Genomic DNA, 27,793 nt, shown 5'->3' on the forward strand with positions numbered 1-27,793 from the left:
GGACTTGACATTTTTCTTTTGTTTTTCCAGCTTACTCTGCCTATTTGGGATGAAAATAACACCAGTTTTTTGCTTGAACACTATCTTAAGGCAAGCATCAACCAAAGTCTATATTTGCCCAGTCAATAGTCTGCAGATTCAATATAGTTCAATAGAACATCTATTCAACGTCAAACAACTATATATTAATGGGCTACAAACTGCAAATCCGAATTTGGCAAACCAGAAATTATTAGGCTGAGGGAGAGATGTGGGTAAAAAATAGGAATAGAGAGATGTGGGAAGGCACAGGGAGATTTAACTTAACTAAGTCTTAATCTCAAAGCAGGACATAGGTTGGATAGGATGAAAGTAGAGAGAGAAAAAAGAAAAGAGAAAGGGGGAAAAAGAGACAAGAAAAAATAGAAAAGTAAAAATTAAAAATATTATGCAGAATCGAAAACGAAATATTCAGAGAAGAACGTGCATATAATGCAGAAGGGGAGGGATATAAAGGAGATGTGAAAAACTTAAAAATAAAAATACTTAAAATATTACATAGGTATAAATAGGTAGTAATGCTATTAAGGAATTTAAGTCTAAGAGGTTTTGAACTGAGTAACAAATTTGTGGATTGTGTACACATGGAGGATAAGGTCTAATAATCGACTATGTGTATATCTGAGAATGTGCAGAAAAACAATTAAGTCACATAAAAAAGAACAAAAGAGAAGTAAAGGTGAAAAGAATAAGAAAGAAAGAATAAAGATCAGAAGTTCAATAGAGCAAAATAAAAAACAAAAAAAATTTTAAGAAAAAAAGAAGAAGAACGCACACACACATATACCACTGAAATAAAAATTATAAGAGGGGAAAATAGTTACTAGGAAACTTTTTTTTTCAAAAAAGGTAAAAATTAAAAAAAAAACGTTTTAGAAAAAATTTTTTTTAATAAAATGTACAAAAAAAATAGTTCTTTAATTTTTTAGGGAGTGGTGGGAAAAATCCGGTATCTCCCTTGTGTCTGTAACCAGCCTCTTGTTGGAGTCTCTGGTCTGCTTGTGGTGTTTTATTTTCCTATGGCTTGGTTGGTTTCTTAAGTCAGTTTGTTTGAACAGGCAGAAAAATGCTCTACTTTACCCAGGATTTTGTGATCCTCCTCTCAGGTTAGTTCAATGGGAGGGAGATCTGCTTTGATTAACACAAAAGAGGGAGATGGCTTTTTCCTCAAGTTTGGAGATGCTGTGATGAGGCTAGGTTCTGGGTAGAGTTGAGGCCTTGCAGCAAACAGTAGCTTTTCCCAGGAGGTAGCTTGTGAGAAACTCAGAGAGCCCAGCCTGGAGCCACTCTCCAGGTTTATGTTTACTGAATTTCAATTGATTGTCAAGGCTGCTAAAGGGAGGGGCAGACTCTGGCTCTGATTACCCAGTGAAGAAAGCCACTCTTGGGGCTTGCACCTGAGCTGGGTGATTTTTCCCTGGGTGGAGCTCTCTGGCAGGTCAGTTTAGGTTCTTGTGACCTGCTAAATGACTCTAGTTTTCTTCCAAGGCCTTAGTTGGAGCTAGCAGCTCCACCAAGCTTTGTCAGTACCCAAGATGGAGATGTCCGGTAGTTGGGGGGGAGTGGTGGCCTTCTCTCCTCTGCTCTCTGAGAAGGAGTGAGGACGTTTGGCTTCTACTCCCGCGGAGTCTTGGTTCCTTGGTGGTCTCTGGTCTGCGAACTGCAAGATGAAGATGTCTGCCCCTTGTCAGTTCTTGCTGGTGTTGAGTAGAATCTGCTTGTCCACCGTGTCTGGCTCCTTTGTCCTGCATTCTCTGTGTTACAGGATGGCGGCTATGGCCAACGCTGCTACCAAGGCTGCTGGCAAGTGCTCAGATCTGTCTCCTTGCCTGGATTTTCCCTCTCTATCCTAACTCTGTGTATATTGATGGCACACTTGGTGTGATTCTCTGGCTTAGGACTGTTCACTGGAACTCTAAAACTGCTTTCTATGCGAGAGCTTGTTTAGCCTACAGCTTCTCCTCCACCATCTTCCGGGAACCCCCTATGACCATGGTTTAAATTTTATTTCTTTGGGACAAAATGACAATGTTATCTAATTTCAAGTTTTATAAAGTTTATGCTATGTAAGGGCCTTTCTAAGGTGAAGATTTAATATACTGATGTCAAACTAACCTTTAATTCTATGAATTACATGTATTGTTACACTTGTATTTTTGTAATCAACTTTTTAATAACTGTTTTTCATTTCTTGCATTTGAAGAATGAAAAATATGGAATACTTCACAAATTTTCATACCATCCTTGTGCAAGTACCATTTTAATCTCTGTATTGTTGTAATTTGGGTAGACCTGCTGCTGAAGCATGTAGTATCCTCTAAATTTAAGTACATAATGATACAATATTTATACAGGCATATATCCATGGTTGCCTATTTGTAACAAGGAACCCTTATTGTTCCTAAAAATGTTATTGATCTTATTTCTCTAAAATTCTGTGCATAGTGGAAAAAACTTATATTGTATGGTCGATTGTTCACATTTGCAATTTTTTGTCAATAACTATATTGTCGTTTTCATTTTAAATTTGATCATACTTTGAAACCTTTACAGATAAGTCCAAAGGTGATGGCTTTTCAAGTACTTATTTATCAACTGAGTTAGCTTTGAGGAGCTAATGGATTCAAAGTAAGCCTTTCTTAAGAGCTATTTCTAAACTTCTGCAGCTTAAAATCTCCTAAATGAGGTCTCAGTGGCACAAATGTCTTCCTGACCCTTTACCCTTCTTCCATGTAGGAACAGACCAACCAGAATATCTTACACTGACAGCATAGATTCTTACTGGAACAAAACTAATCTTAGTTACAAGGGTTCATAGAGAGATGAACACTTCAGACCGAATTGTTCAGAATAGAAGGTATTTTATCAAAATATAATTGTTTGGGCTGGGACGTTGGCTCAGTGGTAGAGCGCATGCCTTGCATGACTGAAGCCCTGGGTTTGATTCCTCAGCACCACATAAGCAAAAAGAAAAAAGCCGGAAGTGTTGCTGTGACTCAAGTGGTAGAGCGCTGGCCTTGAGCTGAAGAGCTGAGGGACAGGGCCCAGGCCCAGAGTTCAGACCCCACGACTGGACCCAAAAACAACAACAACAAATATATATATATAATTGTTTATTATACCTATTATTTCAAAAGTAGCTAAAGCCAAAAAGGTGAAAAAGTTGTTTATATGCATGTTTACTTAATATCCTGGCCTGTCTACCATACAACCAGGCAGGAACTTACACTATTGACTTTCTATCACCAAATATGTCCATAGCTCCTGAAGAAGTCTATATATTTTTCATCGATATTAGGCCTTAAATTGGTAATGTTTTAATCAAAGTGTTTCCTCTTGCCTCCAGGCTTTAAATTTACAAATGGTAAAGCTTTAGGTCTAACTCTACCAAAAACTGAGGTAGAGATAATGGAATAATACTTTAAAACAGAGTTGCCTTTGATACCCTAAACAAAACAGAACAATGCATAACAATTTCTTATATTATATATACTTATATATTTTATATTTATATGTGCTGATCTTAAATTTCACACAGTGAATCTTACTAGAATTAATTCATAATTTGACAAATTGAAATTTATTCCCATAAATAGATTGGAACATAAATAATTAGGTTTAGAATATATATTTGAATATAAAAAGTATCAATGCAATGTCTTTGTTATAAACTTGTGATACCATCTAAGTGTTCTTGGTCTTCTGAATTCACATAGTTAAAAAAAAAAAAGTATTGTTTTCCTCTAATCTAGAAGAGATTTTACACTGCTGCTGTGTTTATTGTACTAACTCGCTGGTCCCAAAGTGATTTTCTTCATATGATGCCTAAAAGCTATTATTCTTCTGCAGTACCCACGGGTCAGAGGATACCAGGTCCCAGTTATCTGCATCATCAGATAACAATGGCAAGTCTTCTCACCTTGGCCCATGCAACATGCTAACAGAAAGTAATTGAAGACCCATCTCAATTTCTTATTTCCTATAGTATTTCAGGGTCCCAATTCCTTTACTAATTAACAGTAAGCAATTGTGAAATGTAAGGCAACTTAAAATGAAAGAGGAAACCACAATATATGAGAGAATGTACTGTAGTTCAAACTTTCAATTTACAGATGACAAGCCCATATGAGTAAACATAATCACAAATGTCAAAAGATTAATTTTAATACCCCTCTCCTAATGATTAATGAACGATTTCAGTGCAGCCAAAAATATAATTTCTGGAATCATAGATCCATAATTGGTCTACCAAGACTAGGAAAACTTGATTTAGAGGTGAAATATAATTTAGAAAAACATTAATTGAGAAGACCCTTAGTGCTTCAAAACACTAGTACTTCAGTAAAACTTGGTTCTGTAGTATAAAAATGTCATTTTCAAACCAATGATAACCTACATTTAATCTCCTGAAAGTATATTCCTTTTCAGATAAACTTTTTAGAATCATATTCAACAAAATAACACTTGACAAGTAGATGATAGTGACATTAAAAGTTTCTCAAGTGCAGGAATCAAGCTACAATAGAGTTGATTTATTTACCCAACACTAATGCCAAATAAGTTCAACCATTCAATAAAGTGTAGAAATAGTATCTCCTACCATTTGCGTTGTTCAGTACGTGCCTTCCAGAAATGTGTTAAATATATCAACCTCCCATAATTCTAACCCAAATATTAGCTAATAAAGTAAATTTCATCACATAAGAAGGTACATTTTAAAAAGTCACTAATAGTTGCCTTATCATGTGTTGCCTTATCATATATTTTCCCTATATGTCTAACATAGTAAGAAATATGACTTTAAATCATGAATATGGGTACTGATCAGAGATGTGACAAACATAAAATCTATCTTCTATTTCTATCATATTCCTCTAAGTAGTAAATTTTAGTTTTCTTCTTTTTCCAAAACTTATAGGTAGTAGAAAATATCATCCCATGTAAAATAAAATAATCACACACCATTGCACAAAGCCATTTATAAAAACTGGTAGTTAGCTATAAATTCTAAGCGATTTTTAAACTTTCTTGTTGACTAAAGATTAATCTTCCAAAAAGATGAGAATAAAATGATGTTTAGGTGCTTCACGTCCCCAGTCTTGCAAATTGTTATTACAGATGCATGAATTATGGAAGTATATGCTGACATCAAGCATGAATTATGGAAGTATATGCTGACATCAGTTCAAGTATATGCAGGATTGAAACTCTATGGAATGTATACAAACCTTTCAAAGTATTAACAGACAGTTTAACAGAATGACTATCACGAAGTTGAAACCAGAAAGGAATAATAGTAAAGACATAGAATGAATGAAAAATGGAACAAGGGGCAAGTACAGCTAGAATACTCAATGTACACATGTAATAAGTAAGTGGTAAATCTGAAATAAATCTTGGAAAAAAGGTTGGTTGAGAATGATAGAATGAGTGACTCTGATCCAGGAGCATTGGACAATTAGATGGACATATTTAATTGTAACACACTTGCACAACCTTTTGAAATTCAGTTAAAAACACAACTACAAACAAAAACACACAAAAATCACAACCAAACAGCAATCTCTAGAAAGTATGTATATGACCTCACAAAATTTTAAGCAGTTAATGAAGGGCAGTCTTGGGAAAAGCAAACAAAGCTGTTCAAAGAAGGCAGGTTTGGGTAGGGCAGAATTTTGAACAGATTTAAATAGATTGTCTAAGGTTATAAATCACCTACATCTACTGCAAACATTTTATTCCGTATTTTTTTTTTTTTGGTCTGGTCGTGGGGCCTGAACTTTGGGCCTGGGCGTTGTCCCTTAGCTCTTCAGGTTAAGGCTAGTGCTCTACCACTTGAGCCATAGCTCCACTTCTGGCTTTTTTCTTTTTTTCTTATGTGGTGGAATCAAACCCAGGGTCTCAGGCATGCAAGGCAAGCGCTCTACCACTGAGCCACTTTCCCAGCCCCCATTCTGTGAGTATTCTTTGTCTGAACTGGTTACTCCAGTCCTGAGTTGTGGCTTTATAGCTTATGAAGATAGAATGGAAGAATCAAGATCAAGAACCCATTACACCACTGGAGAGAAAACAGTCCTCTATGGTTTCTCTCATCTCTCTTCACTACTCTTTTCTCATACTTTTAATAAAGTCAAGTGATTTTGAATTATATTTCCTTCTTTTTCAGAGAATTACTGTTTGGTAATTAAATGTCAATTCGCAAATTTTGATTTCTTTTTTTTTTTTTTAAGAACTTTGAATTTAAATTCCACTACAACATTGTTTCACACAGTCAGAGTTTATTTCTTGGGTAAGGACAATTCTCAAGGGAACCTACAGGATTTACAGCAAGGTTTGTGAGGTTTGTTTGTTTAGTGTGAAAATGAGCCATATTCACCCACATTGCTCCCTCTCAGCTAAGTCTCCATGGATTTCTTTGCATGAAAGCCTATTTTCCCAGACAATTTTAAATTTTCTTAATAGGCTAAGTTGTTAAAATTTTGAACAATTAAAATTTACCTGTCATAAATTTTTAACTCTTTTGAAATTCCTTTATCAGAATCGTGAATTCACCAATCTTAATCCCACCTTCACCATCAAAAACAGTTAACATGTTGCTTTCATTATATAGTGTCCATGAAAATACTATTTTCCAGTGGCTTTGTTATGCATATATTTGACCATATAAGCTGATGCTGAGCAAAATGAACTCCAAGATATGGAAACATATTTATTTGTGGTTGTTTTTTTTTTTTTTGATGTACTATGTGATTTCTATTTTCTTTGAGATTTTCCACTATGTTTTATCCCTTCCTCTGTTTGATTTTGGTACTCTGTGTATTGTGTATACATTTACCTTAATTAGGGAAGGGAACAGGAACAAAAAAATGGCGAGACAAAGGACGAACAGCAAACCAATGCAATAGCAATTCTCACAAGACAATAAGTTGGAAATGTACATTACAACTTGGGAGGGGTAATAGGGTGAAGGAAAAACTGAGAAAAATGAGAGAGGGGATAAACTTATGTATTCACTAACTTACAATGGCTGTAACCACAGTGCACATCACTTTCACATTAAAATTAAATTAAAAAAAATAAGCTGATGAAATAAAATTTCACTGTTTTGGTATAGTAAATATTGTTCTTTATGTAGTAACTTTTAAAATATCGGTATTATTTGGCATCTAATTTGAATTAATTTTCTCTTCTTTATCAGAGGGTCATCAACTGTAATGATATCCAACTACACAATTTTTTCACAATATACTTGCCAATATTTTGAAAATAGAATAAATTTAGTACTTTGTTATACTAAAACAGAAAACAGTTTAATTCTATGGAAACCCATAACTTTTAAAAGTAAATAAGTTGTTAAGAGGACAGAATGCATATATTCTTCAAAATTCCTATGACTAATAACTACTCATTTTCAAATTCTGAACATTCCATACCTGAGAGATTCAAAATATACCTGTTTGCATGTTATGTAATTCTGCAGTAGATGCATTTTCCAATGGAGTGTTACAGACTGAGAAGTGAACAGAAAAAGAGCCACATTCTAATATGGGATATGAAGCATGTGATAATTAATTCTTCAAGAGTAAGCAGTTGTTTATCAGATTAAGCTATTATTACTATGACCATCAATCACAAGATTTATGCCATAAAGTCATCCTAGCCCACCAGTTTCCAACTGGTAGGGTGCACCTCAAAATTCCCTTAATTCACATCAAGAATAGCTTATGTCCATTGTGAAAATACACTGCACTTCTGCTAATGTGATGCCCTCCATATTCTGGAAAGAACACCACTATATACAGAGTTGTATCATTTTTCCTCTACTGGTATTCTTGCAAATATTATTTATATTTATACACTCTTAACTACCATAGATAATCACGATGCGAAGATTGGAAGATTACAGTTCAAAGACTGTGAAGACTCAGGGTCTATGTTGAAGGGGAAGAATGATGGAGGCTCTGGCCTCAGGATTATCTGTGGACTGTGTTTGAGTATTAGAAAAGCTCTTGGCATGCCGGGCTAGAGAGGGAAAATGTTCTCTCTCCCTATCTCAAAACACATGTCACAGACTCCTGAGAGCTGAGTAAGTAGCTCTTCTGCTTGCTTAAGCATAGTTAAACAGCTGGTCAAGCATTTCCCTGAGATTGGAGAAGTGGTTTGAGCTTGCTCTAAAATAGTTTAGATACTAATACACCAAGACAGGGCTGGGAAGGTGGCTCAGTGGTAGACGATTGCCTTGCATGTATGAGGCCCTAAGTTCGATTCCTCAGCACCACATAAGCAAAAAGAAAAAAGCCGGAAGTGGTGCTGTGGCTCAAGTGATAGAGTGTTAGCCTTGAGCCCAAGAGCTGAGGGACAGCGCCCAGAGTTAAGGCCCCACGACCGGACCCCCCAAAAAAAATAATATACCAAGACATTATCTCATAGGTCAAGTAAAAATGTATCTGTTGAAATTTTTGTGTGAATGTCTTCTGACCAAATCTTGGCAAAGATCATGCTTGTTTGTCTTTAAATACCACTAACAGTAAAGCACAGCATGCAGTGGCAATTGCTGTTTGCACTCTGCATCCCCTGTGTCCTGATGATTTTGTTACCCTTACCCAGGGACCCAAATGCACTAGATGTTACAATTGGCGCCCAAACAGGGACCATGCATTGTTGAATTCAGGAAGGGATATTCAGGTAAGTAATTTTAATTACAGGGTGATAGGACAAGTTAAATCTACTCCGTACTTACTTATGCTTAAACATTTACTTGCTGCTTATGGTGTAAATATTTCTTCTTCTGACATAGAAATGTGTATTAATGTAGTTAGGAAATGGAATCCTTGGTTCCCTGATGAAGGAAAATTCGATGTTGATAATTGGAAATGAGTAAAGAATATTGTAGAAAAAGCTGTTCAAGAAAAAGGAAAAGATTCCTATTAGATTTTGGTCCATTTGGGCTATTTTACATACCCTTTTTAAAGCTTCGAATGAGGAAAGATTAATAGCAGACTTAAAGAAAGAGGTCACCCCTTCTATTGTAGATTTACAGTTGGACTCTGAGGTTAAGGACACAATAGATAAGGATGCATTGCAATTAACAGAGAAAAAACAAGAGGTAAAAAAGGCTCAAAAGGAATAGTGTAAATAAAATGTCTGAGCAAATGCAATTGATTTTCTCAAAATTACAACATATGGAGTTGGAAATTAGCAGAGTGAAAGGAGAACCTGAGAAAGTGAAAGTAAAGCAGCCTTTGGCTCCTCGACTGGCTGATGCAATTTTTACAGCATCACTCCTTCACAAACAGAGGGCTCAGACAGTGAGTTTGATGATGAAATGCCTATTTTTTCTTATCCTGTAATTCGACCACCCCCTATGAATAGTATAGCTCAACCAGCCAGATATGAAGGTGTTGCTGTTGATGATATTGGTAAACTTAAGAAGGCAGTTGTATGGTCCTCAGTCTCATTATGTTAAGGAATTGCTTAATGGGCTTGCCCGACATTACAATAATTTTGCTCCAGTGGATTGGAAGATGCTTTGTAGAGCCTTGCTTAAGAAACCTAAATACCTACAATGGAAAATGTGGTTTACTGAGTTATGTACAAAAAGGGCTAGACAAAATGCACAGAGCAGTAATCCACACCTGCAGAACAATATGCGAATGCTCATATAAATGTAAACTCTCCTGAAGAGATCCATGAGCAGTTAAGAGACATAGGTACTGAGGCATGAGAAAAGGATTCCACCGGTAGGAGAGCATTATGGCTCTTGGACTAAAGTAATTCAAAAACCTAATAAACCCTGTATTGAATTTTTATCACTATTGAAATTGACCGTGGAACGTACTGTTGTGGGAGAGGCTGCATGGCAACAACTGCTGAGCATGTTGGCTTATGAGAATGCTAATGAGGACTGTAGACGAGCTCTATTGCTTATTAAAGAATCTGGGGATGTGAATACATATTTAAGGGCCTGCAAAGACTTTATATCTGAATCCAGGAATATTCAGGTGTTTGGTGAAACTATGACCACTACCTGGCATGCTTTGCAAACAAAACCCTATAATCTAAAGTGTTTTGGATGTGGTCAAATGGGACATATAAAGAAAAATTTTTAAAAGGCTACTGATGTTAACAAGAGAGGACCAGGAATTTGCCCTAAACGTGAAAAAGGGAAGCACTGGACAAGGGAGTGTAGAGCAAAAATAGACAATAAAGGAATTCCTATAAAATATGCTTAACTTATGCAGGGAAACTCTCCATCGGGGTAGCCCCAGGGACCAGGATTAATAACCTAGGGCAGCCAACCATCTTTTCCCTCGTCCCTGCCACAGCCCACAGTGCCGCAGTGGACATACAATCCTTAAAAGATTTTATTTTGAAAGGTGGTGATAAGACACAAAAAATTCTTACCGGAATTTATGGCCCTTTACCTGAAGGAACATTTGACCTATTGACCGGTAGATACAGTCTTAATACAAAAGGAGTTTTAGTACATTTAGGAATTATTGATGCTGTCTATATTGGGGAAATAAAAATTTGAATGTCAGCTTCTGCAGATATTTCCTTTAAAAAGGGAGAACGAATTGCTCAAATTTTGTTATTACCATATATATATCTATTGCAAAGTCATTTGGGGGATTTGGAAATACTAACCAACAAAAATGTGTTTTGGACTACTCATATTACTAAAATACAGCCTAAGATTAAAATTAATATTCAGGAAAAGATATTGACAGGACCAATAGATACTGGCTCAGATATTACATTTATTAAAACTCATGAATAGTCTAATCATTTATTATATAAAATAATCCCCTGTAATATTAAAGGAGTTAACAAAACTCCTGTAAATTTTATATGACAAGCAGTGTTGTATGTTACTATAACGTCAGAAGATGGACAGACAGCTGTCCTTAAACCTTATATTATGGAGGTTCCAGTTAATATAATTGGTAGAGATGTACTGGAACAATGGGGAGCTCATATTCAATTTTAACATTTTTATATGGAGCCCATCATGATATTATGGAAATCTGAGGAACCTCTTTGGATTGAGTAATGACCTTTATCTAAAGAAAAATTATAAGCAGCTCATCAATTAGTTGAAGAACAGTTAACCAAAGGACATATTGGGCCGTCTATGTCACCATGGAATTCTCCAATATTTGTTATTAAAAAGAAGTCAGTGAAATGGAGATTGCAGACTGATTTACGAGGAGTTAAGGCATCCATGTACCCTATGGGGGTTTTACGACCTGTTATACAGTCGCCTGCAATGCTTCCTAAAAATTGGCCAATAATAGTAATAGATTTACAAGATTGCTTTTTTACCATTCCTGTACATGTAAAAGATTGTAAAAGACTTGCCTTTTCTTTACCACAAATAAATCATCAAGCCCCTCATCAGTGCTTCCAATGGAAGGTGTTGCCCCACGGAATGATGAATTCTCCAACTATGTGTCAGATATATGTTGATAAGGCCTTAAAACCTGTTAGACAAAATGGCCTCACATTTATATTTTTCATTATATGGATGATATTTTATTTGCAGGACCAAATATGACAGAATTAGAAAAGGTGTTATAGTGCTTACCCTCTATAAAGATTTTGGATTAATAATAGCACCTGAAAAAATACAAAAAAATACAGTGGTAAAATATTTAGGATACGTTGTTTTTAGACAAACAGTCGCACCTCAAAAAATATCTTTATGACGTGATCAATTACATACGTTAAATGATTATCAAAAGTTACTAGAGATATTAATTGGATGCAACCGGCCTTAGGAATTCCTACTTATCAATTACATAATTTATTTTCATTGTTACAAGGGGAATCTGATTTACATAGCAAAAGAACTTTAACTAAGGAAGCTGAAAGAGAAGTACAATTTGTACAAGAGAATAAAAAATGGTTTTACATCGAGTAACGCTAAATCAACTCATAAATTTATATATTTTAGATAGATGGAAATAACCAACAGGAATTATAGGAGAAAATGAGATACCATTAGAATGGATTTATACACGGCATAGATTTACAAAAAATATGCCATATGAACAATCGTTGGCAATTATTATTCAACAGGCCAGGCAATGGGTATTTACCCTATCAGGGTATGATTTATTTGAAATTATCTTTCCTTTGCCAAAAGACTAAGTAAAATATTTTTTAAACATGTCTGAAATGCTACAAATAGCATTAGTAAATTTTACTGGGCAATTTTCCTATCATTTCCCCAAATGTAGATTGTGGGATTGCTTACATACACAACAATTTGAAATTAATAATATAATTACCAAGGCCCCTATTTCCACTGCTCTTACTGTTTTTATACATGGCTCCAAAACAAAAAGTGCTTATTGGACAACAAATAAATATTGGGTACAAACAACTACTTTAGCATCAGTTCAACAAAATGAACTTTTTGCTATTATTAAGGTGTTACAAGATTTTGTGGGAGATATTAATATTGTTACTGATTCTGCCTATGCTGTAGGGGTTGTGACTAATATAGTCACTGCTGTTACATATTCATCTAAACTCCAGCTAAACCAAGTATTTAAACAATTACAAGCATTACTGCAACAATGTAATGCCAAAGTGTTTGTAACTCACATTAGGGCTCACTCTTCGTTACCTGGGTACCTTGTATATGGCAATAATCATGTTGATAGTTAGTTTTGCTTCTGCTAAACAGGATCATGCTCATTTACATACAAATGCTGTCCATTTACATATGCATTATAAAATACCTTATTCTCAAGGTAAACAAATTATAAAAACGTCTCCTATCTGCAGACCAATGCATTTGACAGTTGTACCTGCTGGAGTAAATCCTCGAGGATTACAACCTAAAGAGCAATGGCAAATGGATATAATCCATGTACAAGCCTTTGCCCATTTTTCCTTTGTACATGTTACAATAGATACTTATTCCAAATTTGGGCTTTTGCCCTTACGGGAGAAACTGTTAACAATGTAATAGAACACTTTTTGGAAGCTTTTGCCATTATGGGAGTGCCTGCCAAATAAAGACTGATAATGGACCAGCCTAAAAAATTATCAAATTTAAAAGATTTTGTGAACTTTATGATGTGGTACATATTACAGGAATAGAATATAACCCCCAAGGACAATCCATTATTGAACGAGTTCATTGCACACTAAAACAACAAATCAAAAAATTTAAAAGGAGGAAAAGTTGGATGAAAGTATGGATATTTTGTGGTTTTCCATGCAAAATCCTAAAATAATTTTACATCAAGTTCTTTTTGTTCTTAATATTTTAAACTTACCACAAGTAGATACTTTAACTAGAGCTGAGTGCCATTTTGAACAAATATCAGAAAAACCTTATTTAAATGCTCCCGTATGGATTAAGATTGCATTGGATGCAGAATAGCAACTAGGAACGTTATTACATAAGGGGCGAGGATAGGGTTTTGTGTCTACACAGGATGGCAAACAATACTAGCTTCCTGCCTGATGCATACAGACGCAGCCCATTGAGGACAGCCCCATATCCTGCAAGGAATAGGCCACCAGTTGAGGAAAAAGAAATCCCCACTGCCCACCTGGGGGCAGGTTAAAAAGTTGACTGCAGAAGGACAAAAGATGTTACAATGCAATGGTAAACCTGTCATGGCTGAGAACTTATTCTTGGCCATGTGTGTCCTGCTTACTATAAACTCTGTCCATGCTAATGCTAATTTATTGGGCCTTTGTTCCTAATCCTCCTTTATTGGAACCTGTTGTTTGGGGAGACATGGATATAACCATCTATCATGTTCCTGCTGTTTTATCTCCTCCTTGGAATAATTTGACATTTTGCAATAAGGATGATGTAGCTTTTTAAATTTTACTTACTATACTCATCCCTTGCCTGTTTGTCTGGGGCCTCCTCCATGTTTAGTTATGAATGGGCAACATTGGGTTTTACCTGGGAAATGCACTTCCAATTCTAGGACACAGCTGCAGCGATTAACTCCTTGGTCCATTAATAGTAACTGGGAAAGTGTGACCTTTGATGGCAAGTTATCCTTACCTATGTGTCCCGATTTTACTTATATTGATTTAAAATATCAGCCTTTTGTGTGGCAAGAGTGTAGAGAAGCATTTGGAAAAGTGTTCAATAATTTTATTAATTGGGGACCTTTTGGAAAGTTTATTAACACATGTTCAGAATAGAATATTACCAGATGTGATTCATCAAATGTTACTAGGATGCTGGAAGCCATTAATGGATCATTTACTGGAGATCGACTAATGGCCTGGGGAGATGGAGGCATTGCAGATGCTCGATGGGCTTTCATGGCTGCACCCACTGCTGTTCACACTCATCTTTGGAAGGTCAGAGCGGTGCTGAAACCCGTGATGCTATCAAATGGATCATTTTTCAGAGACGTGGAACTCTGCATCCACTTATAATTTTACTTTGTACAAATATTACGATGTAACTGTTTGTGTACCTCTGCCTTATGTATTTTAGTGGGAAATTTTACATTTTCTCCTACTATTTCTTGTTTTAATTGTCGCCTGTATTCTTGTGTTAATTCTTCTCTTAATTTTAATGACAGTGATAGTAGTATGATATTACAACAAAGAACTCATATTTGGCTACCTGTTAAATTCAGAAGAGAATGGTCCCAAAATCCTTTGGATAGTGTTGTTATTGAATTTTTTTTACCAAACTACTAAAACGTACAAAGCCATTGTAGCAGTGATCTTAAACTTAATTGCTATTACCACTGTTGCTGCAGTGTCTGGAATTGCCTTACACACTTCCTTACAAACTAAGCACTTTGTGGAAGAATGCCACCGGGATTCACATGAATTGTGGGTCTCACAGGTAGAAATTGATGCTCTATTATAAACACAGATTAATATTCTTAAACAGACAGTGGGATGGTTAGGAAAAAAGTTATTGGTTGTGGAAAAACAGTTATTGTTAAAATGTGATTGGAATTTCACTACCTTTTGCATTACTAATGTAAAATATAAAAAATCTATACATGATTAGAATGTAATACAGCACTATTTTTCTGGAAATTCTACAGCTGCTCAATTGATTGCTCAGTTACAATTTAATGTACATGATATTTTTGGTAAACAATTTACAAATGATGATGCTTCTAATATTGCTGATGCATTTATTAAACAATTGGAAGGGTTGGATCCGAAATACTACAAAGCATTTCACATACTGCTAGTGGTATAGGAATTATGATTGTTATTATTTTGTTTGCACTTGTACTGTTATATTTGATTTTTATGAAATCAATGCAAGCGTCTATGATAACCCTCTGGAAAGCTTTACTTTTAAAACAAAAGAAAAAAGAAGGAAATTGTGAAGACTCAGGGTCTATGTTAAAGGGGCAGAATGATGCAGGCTCTGGCCTCAGGATTATCTGTGGACTGAGTTTGAGTATTAGGAAAGCTCTTGGCATGCCGGGCTGGAGAGGGAAAATGTTCTCTTTCCCTGTCTCAAAACACATGTCACAGACTCCTGGGAGCTGAGGAAGTAGCTCTTCTGCTTGCTTAAGCATAGATGAGCAGCTGGTCAAGCATTTTCCTGATATTGGAGAAGTGGTTTGAGTTTGCTCTAAAATAGTTTAGATAATAATATACCAAGACATTGTCTCATAGGTCAAGTAAAAATGTATCTGTTGAAATTTTTGTGTGAATGTCTTCTGACCAAATCTTGGAAAAGATCATGCTTGCTTGTTTTTAAATACCAATAACAATAAAGCACAGCATTCAGTGGCAATTGCTGTTTGCATTCTGCATCCCCTATGTCCTTGTGATTTCGTTACCCTTACCCAGGGACCCTAACGCAGTAGATGTTGACAAAAGCCCACCCAGGCAGGAAGGTTCCCTAGATTCTTATCTCCAATAAACTTCTCAGCAAAAGACAGACACAAGTGAGCTGAGGTTGAAGTGGTAGGGCACAAGCCTTGAGCATAAACAGGCACAGAGACAGTGTCCAGTCCCAGAGTACAAGCCCTAGGACAAACCAATAAAACAAAAATAAAAAACAAATCCCAAACCTAACATTTTTCTCACTGTATACAGAGGCACGTAATAAAGGAAATTGCTTCCTGTGTTACAAAGAAATAGAAGAAAGAAGATGTCCCACAATTATTCTCTTCATACCATGTTATAGCAAAGCCTCAAAAAATTGCTCTTTTTCTAAATTTATAAATTAATATCATCCATTTGTTGGCAACTCTGTGTACATTATTCACATTAACATTTTATACATGAAGTGTTGGAGTTATCTATTACCTGAGTTCTAATTATAACTCTCATGAAAGAATATTCTAGGCAAATAGAATGCAAGAAACATTTGTAAATTTGTCTACTTAAAAGAATTTTGTAAGTACCCTATAGAATATGAAATTACAAGCAAAACCAAAATATTTATTTTAAATCTAAACTCTAATTTAGCAAGTTCTACATAGTCTTTCATTAGATTAACTTTGCTCTTTCTCCAGGCTTAAGTTTTTGTAATCCTTCATCCTTTCCTTGGAATCTAACAGAGTGGTGATTACTTACTTTTTCAAATTTTGGATGGGAATCATGAGCTATTTTGCATCTAAGAATGTTCTGTAATGAAGAGAGCATTTAAAACACAACTGAGGATTATATATGAGTTGCATTTCAATAGGAAACTTGAGTTCTCAAAACATAATGACATAATTAGCCCAAACGTCCAACTTTGTATTCCTTTCTTGTTTGGTTTGTTTTATTAAGACAAAATTATACTACCTGGTCCAGGGAAGGTATCACTGTGTAATTTCACTAAATAATCTCCTATCTTAGTCTGAGTGCTAGAATTCTAGCCTTGTATCACATTGCCCTTCCATAGTTTCTTGGTTTATTTAATCTAGATACAGACTATCAATTCTGAACTAATCCAGTAATATTATCCACTGCACTGCTCAGAGTGTTCATGTACTCTTTTCAAAGATGTTATAACATTTGACACAGGATATGAACATTTTCAGATGCACCTGCAGGAGTCTCTGATTCATTCCTCCGTGGATCCGATCTCTTTAATAATGATTACTTGACTCTATTACTATCTCTGGTCCTTATCTATGTAATATTCTTAAACTTTTTTGAAGAAAGTTCACTTGAGAACTTTCTAACATTAAAAATTATCACTTGATTCTAGTCTTACTCAGGACATATTTTCTATTGTTTTCTAACTTTTCCACATATTCTGAGAGTTGCTTAATATGTGTACTTGTGCATATATAAGTGCCTCTGTATATATGTGTATGATTGCATGTATGTATGCAAAAGTCTCAACATCTTATTCAGCAATCTTGCTCATGTCTGGTATTCCAATACTTGAGCCATTCTTTCAATCCAGATTTTGGCTGGTTAATTATATATAGTTTCTCAAAACTGTTCTTCCCAGGCTGGATGCAAACTGAACTTCCCAGACACCTTTACATTCTTAGGTTTTATTTCTCCAGTAGTATCAACTTTTAAATTACAAACATTTTGTGAGTGTAAAGGCTAAGCTGTAGCCTAGATTTTTAACTCAAGAATTCATATAAAGATAGATGAACATGCACATTACATATGCTGAATGTACACTGTTAGAAATGTGATCCTAAGCTGGGTGGTGGTGAGATCTTCGGATAGGGTTCAAAGCCAGACCGGGCAGGAAAGTCCTGGAGACTCTTTTTCCAATTAACTACAAGAAAACTGAAAGTGGCACTGTGGCTCAAGTATAGAGCATTAGCCTTGAGCTGAATAGCAGAGGGACAGCTCCCAGGCCCAGTGTTCAAATGCCAAGACCACCACCAACAAAAAATATATAAGTAAAGGAAAGAAAATGTGATCTTGTCCACCACTTCATGGCTAGTGTAATCCCTGCTCTCTCAGGATGGACTTTTTTCCAATTAAGTTCATGCTCTTATATCTGATTTGCATTGGAAACAGAATTGTGCTTCCATTCTACTGTCTACAAAGTTGCGTGATTAGCAAGCATGGTTTAGAAAGGGAGTGGCCTCATATTTCGTGTTCCACGTAGGAGTAATACTAAGTGACATCAACTGTATAGACATCTCTTTTCAAAGAAGAAATATTAGATGTTTATTGTAAAGCTAATATTTGACATTTTTTTCTTTTTTTTTTTTATTGTGAGAATACCGTACAGAGGAGTTACAATTACATGGGCAAGATAACAAGCACATTACTTATCAAGCATTGTTGCCTCTTCTTTGTTTCCCCTTCCCATCCCTTCCCATACTCCTCCCTCCCCCCACCCCACACTCCCCCACACCAAAGTTGTAAAGTTCGTTTTTCAACATAACGACTTGTACATCTCATTTTTGCAATGGGTCCACCTGTATCCCTAAACGATTTGTTTTTAGAGAATATGTCCAGCAAAGAATCCACAACATAACTCAGCAAAAGTAGGTGCACTGAATCATTTTGGAATTAATTTTTTGCTTGGGAAGATTATTGATCTTGTTGTTCCTTTTGGGGAAACTTAAAGTCATATTTCACTTTTTTGTTGGTTGTGCAGCTTGAATTCTTATCCTGGGCACTGTCCCTCAGCTCTGCATTTCAAGTTGAGCGCACTACCACATTAGCTACAGCACCACTTCCGGGTTTCTGGTGGTTAATTGAAGATTATGGTCTCATGGACTTTCCTGACAAGACTGGCTTTGAACCACAATCCTCTGGTCTCAACCAGAGGATTACAGGTGTAAACCATCAACACCCATCTCATATTTGCAAATATGTGCACTGAATGACACTGTGTAGACAAAGAATGGAATTTTTAACCAAAGGATAACATAGCAGCTTTTCAGAAAAATTGAGGTAGCAGTAAATATGTCCTCCTTTTCCATTTTGTTACATTAATGACTCATGAGCTATGGGACCCTTACATTAGCATCCTGTGACATCTGTATAGGTATATTTAGTATCAGGAAATGTTCATAGAGAAATCTAGAAAGAATGAGATTTTTAGAAAACAAAGGAGATAAGGTATGAAAGAACAGCATAGAAGGAGATACATTTATCATGCAGCGATTAAGAACTAGCCTAAGAGATTTAGAATGCTAAAGGCAATGAGGAAAAGCCTACTTGACAACTAGTTCTTCAATAACCAAAAATGGTTCTCTAGACCAGTTTCTGGTAAACTTAGTTACTATCATTTTTTTTCCATCTGGAGTTATTCCTTATTTTCTGTCACAACTATTAATTAGCTTCTGCCTTTTTGGTGCCAAAACTGACCAAAAAGGTTTCAAAATCACACTTAGACTATTTTCACTTTGTGATTAGCAGTGATGACACAAAATCCTGGAATCACTGAATTTCCAGAATTAATCTTCACCTAACATCTAAGCCCATTCCTGGCAATAATTGCTGTGACTTAGTGAACAGAACTTTTTTCAACACAGTATCCTAACATAAGTAAAGTACATGAATTAGGGACTATTGTCAGGTGTCAGTATGGAAGGAGCAATTATATATTTCAAGTATGGGTTATTTATTTTCCATTTACTACTTTTTTTGCCAGTCCAGGGGCTTAAACTCAGGGGTAGGGAATTATTTCTGAGCTTTTTTTTTTTTTTTTTGCTCAAGGCTAGCACTCTACCACTTGAGGCACAGCATTCCTTCCAGTGTTTTTCTTTTTTATATGTTACTGATGAATTGAACCCAGGGTTTCAGGTTTCATGCATGCTAGGCAATTACCATACCATGAAGCCACATTTTCAGAGCCCTAAATGACTTTCATAAGAAGGAATTACATTTTCATTCTGTAACTATGCATCAGAAGTTTGTCCAGGTGCTAGAAAATGATGTAGAAAGTAAAACAATAAGTCCATTAAGACTGGATGGACAACGAATTTCACAGTCTAGCCAGGGCACAGTGGGTCTTACCTCAGGGAGCTGTTTCAACAGGCTAAGCGAGATAGCTCCTGACCCACAGCCCACCTCCAGAATGAGAGGATCACCTTAGATTCCAGCCACATGGGGATGCTGGACCCCCTCCTCCAGCACCCATTCAACCAGTTTTTGTGAAAGAGAGAATAGAAAAGTCAGAATTACAATTAAGTCGGGTGCCGGTGGCTCAGAAATCTAATCCTAACTACATAGGAGGCTGAGATATGAGGATCATGGTTCTTAGCCAGCCCCAGCAGGAATGTTTCTGAGACTCTTATTTCCAAAGAAACACCAGAAAACCAGAAGTGGTGCTGTGGGCTCAAGTGGTAGAGCACTAGCCTTTTGCTGAGGAGCTCAGGAACAGCGCCCATGTCTAGGGTTCAAGCCCCACAACTGACAAGAGTGGACTTCCTACCACAAGAAGTGGATTGAATAGCACCCATTGTCCTTGAGAGCATGGTAGTGAAGTGAGGCCGAGCTTCCTGTGAAGCTGAAGTCATAAGGAGATCACCTGACTTCTCTGTGCCTCGGTTTCCCCAGATGCAAAACTCAACACAGTGAAGGATCCCCTTCCTCATGGGGATAGGGTAATGATGAAAGAGAGCCATGTTTTGTTTCAAAATCCCCACCTGTTGCATGATTAATAACTGACCCCACCTGAGCCTTTGCTGGTATCTTCCTGTCATTTGCTCACAGAATTGCCGAGAACCTTCTCTAAAGGCCACTCCCTCCATGCCAAGCCATGCTCAAGAGATTCCCTCTGTATAAATCCCTTGTTTCCTCAAAACTGTCCTGTGAGGAGAATGAGGTCTGATGGTTGTAGCCCTACCCAGAGCTTCACCTGTGGTCAAGAATCGGCTGCTGTGGACTAAAAGTTTGGGATAATCCATCTTAATCGATGACTGAGCATGGCGCTACAGGTCTACCATCCCAACTACAGAGGACCAAGCCTGGTGGAGCATACCTGTCCCAGATAGGAGGACCTCAATCCAGACCAACCAGAGCATATATTGAGTCTCTGTTTCAGAAATGCCCAAGACAGAAAGGTGGCTCTTCAGAGCCAGGGTGAGGAAATAAGCAGGGGGTCATGGTGCCCCCAGAGGAGTGTCTGACCCCGGAAACAGATGGGCCAAGAGCAGAGAACCAGGGCCAGGGACCAGGTCAGGGCTTTAGGTGGGCTGGCAGTGCACCATTACCTGAGGTTTGAAATCCTGCACCTTGGGAAGGGGGGAGGGAGCCAGGGTGTGGGCTGGCATCTCCATTTCTTACTATACTCCAAAGTCGCTTGAGTCTCTTCCTCACCACTCAGCCACCTCTACCTTCCTCAATTGCTGGTAGTATTGGAAACTAACAGAGGGAATCCAGGTGCTACTGGGCAGCATGGAATGTGGGCGTGGCCACCATTCTTGTATCCCATTGGTTAGAAAGAACCATGAAATAATGGGGGTGTGGCTAGAATTCTGTGATGCAAGCAGCATGGGTGGAGTCAAGAAGACAGCAGCTTCCCCAGCCCTTTTCCCAGGGACCAATTTAGTTGGAGAAAAGAGGATGACCTTCTTTAGCTGGATGGCTGCACAGATTATTGTGTATGTCTGTTTGTTACCAGACCCGGACCTTGAACTCAGGATCTGGGAACAGTCTGTGAGCTGCTTTTGCTCAAGGCTCGCCTTCCACACTGGAGCCCTGGGCTTCTGGCTTTGTTGGAACTGAAGTTGGAGAGAGGTCTCAAGGACTTTCCTGCCTAGGATGACTTTGACCATGATCCTCCCATCACAACCTTGTAAGTATCAAGGAGGACTGCTGAGAGCCACTGGTGCCTGCCTAATCATTGGTCTTGCTGATATTCTTGGACAGAACGGTGAGTACCCTATCCCCAAGTTGAAGTGGTGGGAGTTGGAGCCCACAGTTGGAATCCTGGTCCTGCCACCTCCAAATGGCAGGAGATCCTAAGGAACTCATCCTATCCATATGAATACCAATGGAATGTGATGTATGTCATGATTGAAAGGGCAGTTCTTGAATGATTCTAGGATAAAATTATACACAATTATATTACAGGATACTGACCGATTTTAGTTAATTCTTTATTAAACCTTTAAACAATCACATTCATAAAATTTAGGCATAATAAAATACATAAGAATTGGGCCTCACATACTGCAAAAGTGCCATTTTTCTGCCAGGACTGGGATTGAAACTCATGGTCTTGGTAACTCTGTTGCACTGTGTGGGAATGGGAAGCTGGCCTCCTTGAAGTCAAGAAATTCAGGTCTGTTCCTCATGCCTAAAACAGATCCCCACCACTAGAAAACATCCTGTTCATGTACAATTTACATATATGATTTATATTTATATACATAAGTTGACTCCATATTGCATTCAGTAGTTATTTTATTTTTTTGTTTTATTCATGTATTGACCATTTATTTTATTTACTATTATGGAACATAAAACATTGATTACATTGATTATACAGGATATAGGTCTTCATCCCTGACACCCAGGACTTTCACAGAAAAGGAAAACATGTGTCACCATTATCTTCTTACTCCACGATTCATTTTTGGTAATGCTGGCATCTGAATTCAAGGCCTACAAGCCCACAAGGCCCAATTCATGAATGGGTGAGTGTTAGCATGCCATCCTGTGGCAAATTGAGCTGACAGAGTGTTCCCAGGACCTCAGGTTAAGCCCCAGGGGTTATCAAAATAAGAAAAGATTGACATGCAGATGGCAGTACGCTAATAAATATATATCTTTATAGAGTGTCAAAGATGTCTATACATTATTCACTTATATAGACTACATTCTTACCAATTCCTGGGTATTAATTCTGCCTCAATGTAATTAATAAATTGTTTTCATCCGTAAACTATTAATGAAATCAGTGTCCTGAAATTATTGCGTTCCTTTAAGTAATTTTATTCTTTCAATGCTTCATAAATATTAAATCAAATCAATCAGCCTCCTGAAATTTTAATTTAATTTTATAGAGCATCTTCCATGATCAATTCATTCAACCATGACATTGACAACATTCCATTGTTAATCCTGATAGTCTGGCAGCCTTCAGCAATGCAAGTTGAAGTACCCTTTGCAACAGTGTCACTCAGACCAATGAGGGTCACCATACAAAGGAAGAAAATATAAAATGGCCATATTTTTTCTGTGCATTGCTTTCCCTGCAAGGCCTGGGGGTCTAGGGTCCCAGGAGGAGCTGCAGATCTAGTGGCTGTACCCCAGCCTAGGGTGATCAAACCTGAGGCAGAGTTGCCACGACCTGAGTTCAAGCACCGTATTGAGAAAAGTAAAATTAAAAAAATTTAGCTCCCTGGCTTGCAATTCACGCTGTTTATTCTTCCAGGCTTTGGATTTGAACTCAGGATCTGGGTAAACCTACAGCAATGGGGATGAAGATAAGAAAGTCAGGCCTGTTCACTAGTCCTGAATTCAAGCAACAGCCCCGGAAACATACTATTTATACACATTGTAAAGATAGGATTGATACTTACCTATAGATGTTCAGTCCATACATGTTTGGTGTGGTTGTTCTTGTATTTTTTGTTTATTAATTTATTTACCATTGATTGTACTATGATGAAACTCCTTCCATGTATTACATTGATGACATCCTTTCACAGAGCATCTAGATTTATAGAAATGTTCTCCATCATGCCAGGATTCTCAGGATCACCGAGGATATTCAGAGAAAAGGAAACCAAGTTTCACACTTGGCTTTTACTCCACGATTCACTTGTTGGTAGTGCTGGGATTTTAACTCAGGGCCTAGTAGGGCCAACTGGCCAATAAGTCAAGGTGAACACACTAACCTGTGAGCAACTAATGAGCTAGGCCATTCCCAGGATCTGACATTGATCACCAGGGTGGTCCACTATAGTCATGAATTCATACTTTAAACATATGATCTATATTGACAAACATGTGTGTAGAGCATCTTGTAGAAGTTCGGTGAACTTCTCCTGATTTTGTCTCTACTTCATGGAGGTATTTTGTATTTGACTAAGTAAGGTGACAGGTTTAACTGTGCTGACATGGATGACAACCTGTTCCCATGGTTATAGGGCTGCCTATGAATTCCCCTTCCTAGTTGAGACTCAGGACTTACACAGGAGAGGAAAACGTTTACAACAACTGGCTTCTGACAACAGGATGAATCTTTTGTGAATGTTGGGATTTAAACTCAGGTTTGGATAGCACTGTTGCACTGAGGAGGAAGGGGAAGCCTACCATCCTTGAAGACTAGAATGTCAGGCCTGGTCCAGGACCTGATTTGAAGCCCCAGCACTGAACAAAATAGCAAGCCCACCTTTTTTAAACATAGGATCTCTCTTTACCTACAGGTGTGTTATGCATCTTGCATTCAGTGTATTTATACTTTTTATTAATTTTTTATTTATCTTATTCATGGATGTATTGTGCATTTTATTGAATATGTTGACAGATATAACTGTGCTTACATGGATGACAACCTATTCCCATGGCTATTGAGTTGCTTATATAGCATTTTCCATCCTCAATGAGACCCAGGACATTTACAGAACAGGAAAACGTGTGCAACCCTAGGCTTTTCACATCAGAATGAATCTTTGGCAGTGCTGGAATTTGAACTCAAGGCCTAGCAGGCCCAATTGGTGAATGGATCATGGTGAGCACACCAGCCTATGAGCCACTAAGGAGTTAAGCCATTTCTGGGACCTGAGATGGAGTCCCGGTGGGGGCCAGTATAGTCATAAATTCATAATTAAACAAAGGATATATATTTCCAAATATGGGTGGGTGACATCTTGCATTTGGTGTAGTCATTCTCTTTATATTGTGTCTTATTCATTGATGTATTGTGTATTTTCTTTTTTTTTAATTTTTATTTTTTATTTTGAACATACTGTACAGAGGGGTTACAATTACATGGACAAGATAATGAGTACATTTCTTATCAAGCATTGCAGCCTCCTCCTTTGTCTACCCTTCACATGTCTTCCCAGCCACCCCCCTCCCCGACCCTATCCTCCCCACCCACACACCAAAGTTGTAAAGTTCGTTTTCGACATGAAAACTTGTACTTCTCATTGTTGTAACGGGTCCACAGTTATCCTTAAACGACTTGTTTTTCCCCTTCTCCTCCAAAAATTGTACTGACAGCAAATACAGTGAAAGCAGGGTTTATACTGTAGGGGAAGGACATACAAAGCAACAAAGAAATAATATTATAAATGAATTAGAAACAATTGCATGAAAGAAAAAAACATTTGAATACATATCTTAGGGTTCATTTCTCTAACATCACCTTATCTGACATTTTCTGCTTGACTCAGACATATACTAGATATTGCAAATAAGCGAAACTATGGGATCTATGTTTCTTTGGACTTGGCTTACTTCACTTAAAATAATTTTTTCCAAGTCTTTCCATTTCCTAACAAATTGGGCAATGTCATTCTTTCTGATGGAGGCATAGAATTCCATTGTGTATATATACCACATTTTCTTGATCCATTCATCTACTGAGGGGCATCTGGGTTGGTTCCATATCTTAGCTATGGTAAATAATGCTGCAATAAACATAGTTGTGCTGGAAGCTTTAGTGTGGTCTTGTTTGTAAAAATTTGGGTAAATGCCCAAAAGTGGGATTGCTGGGTCATAGGGGAGCTCTATGTGGAGTCTTTTGAGAAACCTCCATACTGCTTTCTAACGGGTTTGAACAAGTTTACACTCCCACCAACAATGAAGTAAGATTCCCTTCTGTCCACATCCCCTCCAGCATCTGTTGTTATTAGAGTTCTTGATTTTTGCCATTCTAACCGGGGTGAGCTGGTATCTCAATGTTGTTTTGATTTGCATTTATTTTATGGCTAGGGAGGTTGAGCATTTCTTCATGTGTCTATTGGCCATCCTTCTTTCTTCTTCAGAGAAGATTCTCTTTAAGTCTTTAGCCCACTTATTTATTGGGCAGTTCTTTCTTTGAGGATTTCTTGTTGGAGGATTTAATTTTTTGAATTAGAAGTATATTTTAGATATGAGACCCTTGTCCGTTGTATGGCTAGTGAAGATCTTCTCTCAATCTGTGGGCTTTCTATTGATCTTGCTAGCTATGTCCTTTGCCATGCAGAAGCTCTGCAACTTCATGCAATCCCATTTGTCCAACTTTTCTTTGATTTGTTGTGTTTCTGGGTCTCTATTAAGAAAATTTCGGCCTGCACCAAGGAGACCTAGGGTTTCTCCTGTAATGTTTCCAGAGTATCTGCTTTGACTCTGAGGTCTTTGATCCATTTGGAGTTGATTCTAGTGCAAGGTGATATTTAACGATCTAGTTTTAGTTTTCTACAAGTAGTTAACCAATTTGACAGCACCATTTACTGAATAGGCTGTCTTCCTTCCATTCTATTTTTTTAGCTCCCTTATCATTAGATGGCTATAGGTCTGTAGGTTCATTTCTGCGTTTTCAATTCTATTCCATTGGTCCTGAGGTCTGTTCTTGTGCCAGTACCAAGCTGTTTTTATTACTATGGCTTTATAGTAGAGTTTGCAAGTTGGTATTGATATTCCTCCAGTAGTGTTCTTTGCGTTGAGGATTGTTTTTGCTATTCGGGGTCTTTTATTGTTCCATATGAATTTTTGGATTGCCTCTTCTATTTCCTTGAAGAATGAGGTTGGAATTTTGAGAGGTATTGCATGGAATTTGTAGATAGCTTTGGGAAGTATTGCCATTTTCGCGATGTTAATCTTTCCAATCCAGGAGCATGGAAGGTTTTGCCATTTTCTAAGTTCTGTTCTGATATCCTTTTTCAAGTTTTTAAAGCTTTCACTTCTCTTCAATCTAGTATTAGAATGCTTAGCTACAGCAATAAGACAAGATGCATACATAAAGGGGATCCAAATAGGGAAAAAGAAATAAAACTCTCCCTCTTTGCAGATGACATGATCTTGTATTTAAATAATCCCATAGACTCCACTCCCAAATTACTCAAGCTGTTTCAAAACTTTGACAAAGTAGCAGGGTATAAAATTAACCCCACAAAATCAATGACTTTTCTGTATGCCAACAATGAGAAAAGTGTGGATGAAATTAGGAAAGCAACTCCATTTGTAATAACCCCACAAAAAATAAAATACCTAGGAATTAACTTAATCAAAGTAGTGAAGGACCTCTATGATGAAAAGTATTGTGTATTTTCTTGAGTATAGGTTGACAGATATCACTGTGGTGATCTGGAAGACAACCTATTCCCATGAGTATAGAGTTGCACCTTCTCTATCGTAGCTGATTACCAGAATTTGCACAGCACATGAAAACAGGTGCAACGACTGGCTTCTCACATCAAGGTGAATTTTTGGCAGTGCTGGGATTCGAACTCAAGGCCTAGGAGGCCCAAATTCCCAATGGGTCCACGAGAACACACCAGACTGTGAGACAAGAAGGAGCTGGGCTGTTACCAGTAACTGAGATTGAGTCCCAGAGAGGCCAAAATAGTCCTCAATGCATCATTAAAACATGGGATGTATATTCACATCCGTGTGTATACTGCATCGTATATTAAGTGTAGTTCTTGTCTTTGTTTTGTATGGTATTCATGGATGTATTGTGTATTTTTTGAGTATATGATGACAGGTATAACTCAGCTGACATGTATAACAACTTATTCCCATGACCACAGGGTGGCCCATGCATTCTCCATCCTAGCTGAGACCCAGGAGTTGCACAGGAAAGGAAAAAAGGGGCAACAATTTGCTTCTGACATCAAGATGAATCTTTTGGCAGGGCTGGGATCTGAACTCGGGGCCTAGAAGGCCTAATTGGTGTATAGTTCCACATGAGCACACCATG

General features: G+C 37.3%; 1 pseudogene; it reads right to left on the reverse strand.

Annotated features, from left to right (window-relative positions):
- Positions 1-2,246: 2,246 nt before the first annotated feature.
- Positions 2,247-2,346, reverse strand: LOC122127460 (annotated as a pseudogene).
- Between the last annotated feature and the right edge of the window lie 25,447 nt (positions 2,347-27,793).

This window comes from Dipodomys spectabilis, unplaced genomic scaffold, assembly GCF_019054845.1.
Source record: "Dipodomys spectabilis isolate Male_0828 unplaced genomic scaffold, ASM1905484v1 ptg000301l, whole genome shotgun sequence".
Taxonomy (NCBI): Eukaryota; Metazoa; Chordata; class Mammalia; order Rodentia; family Heteromyidae; genus Dipodomys; species Dipodomys spectabilis.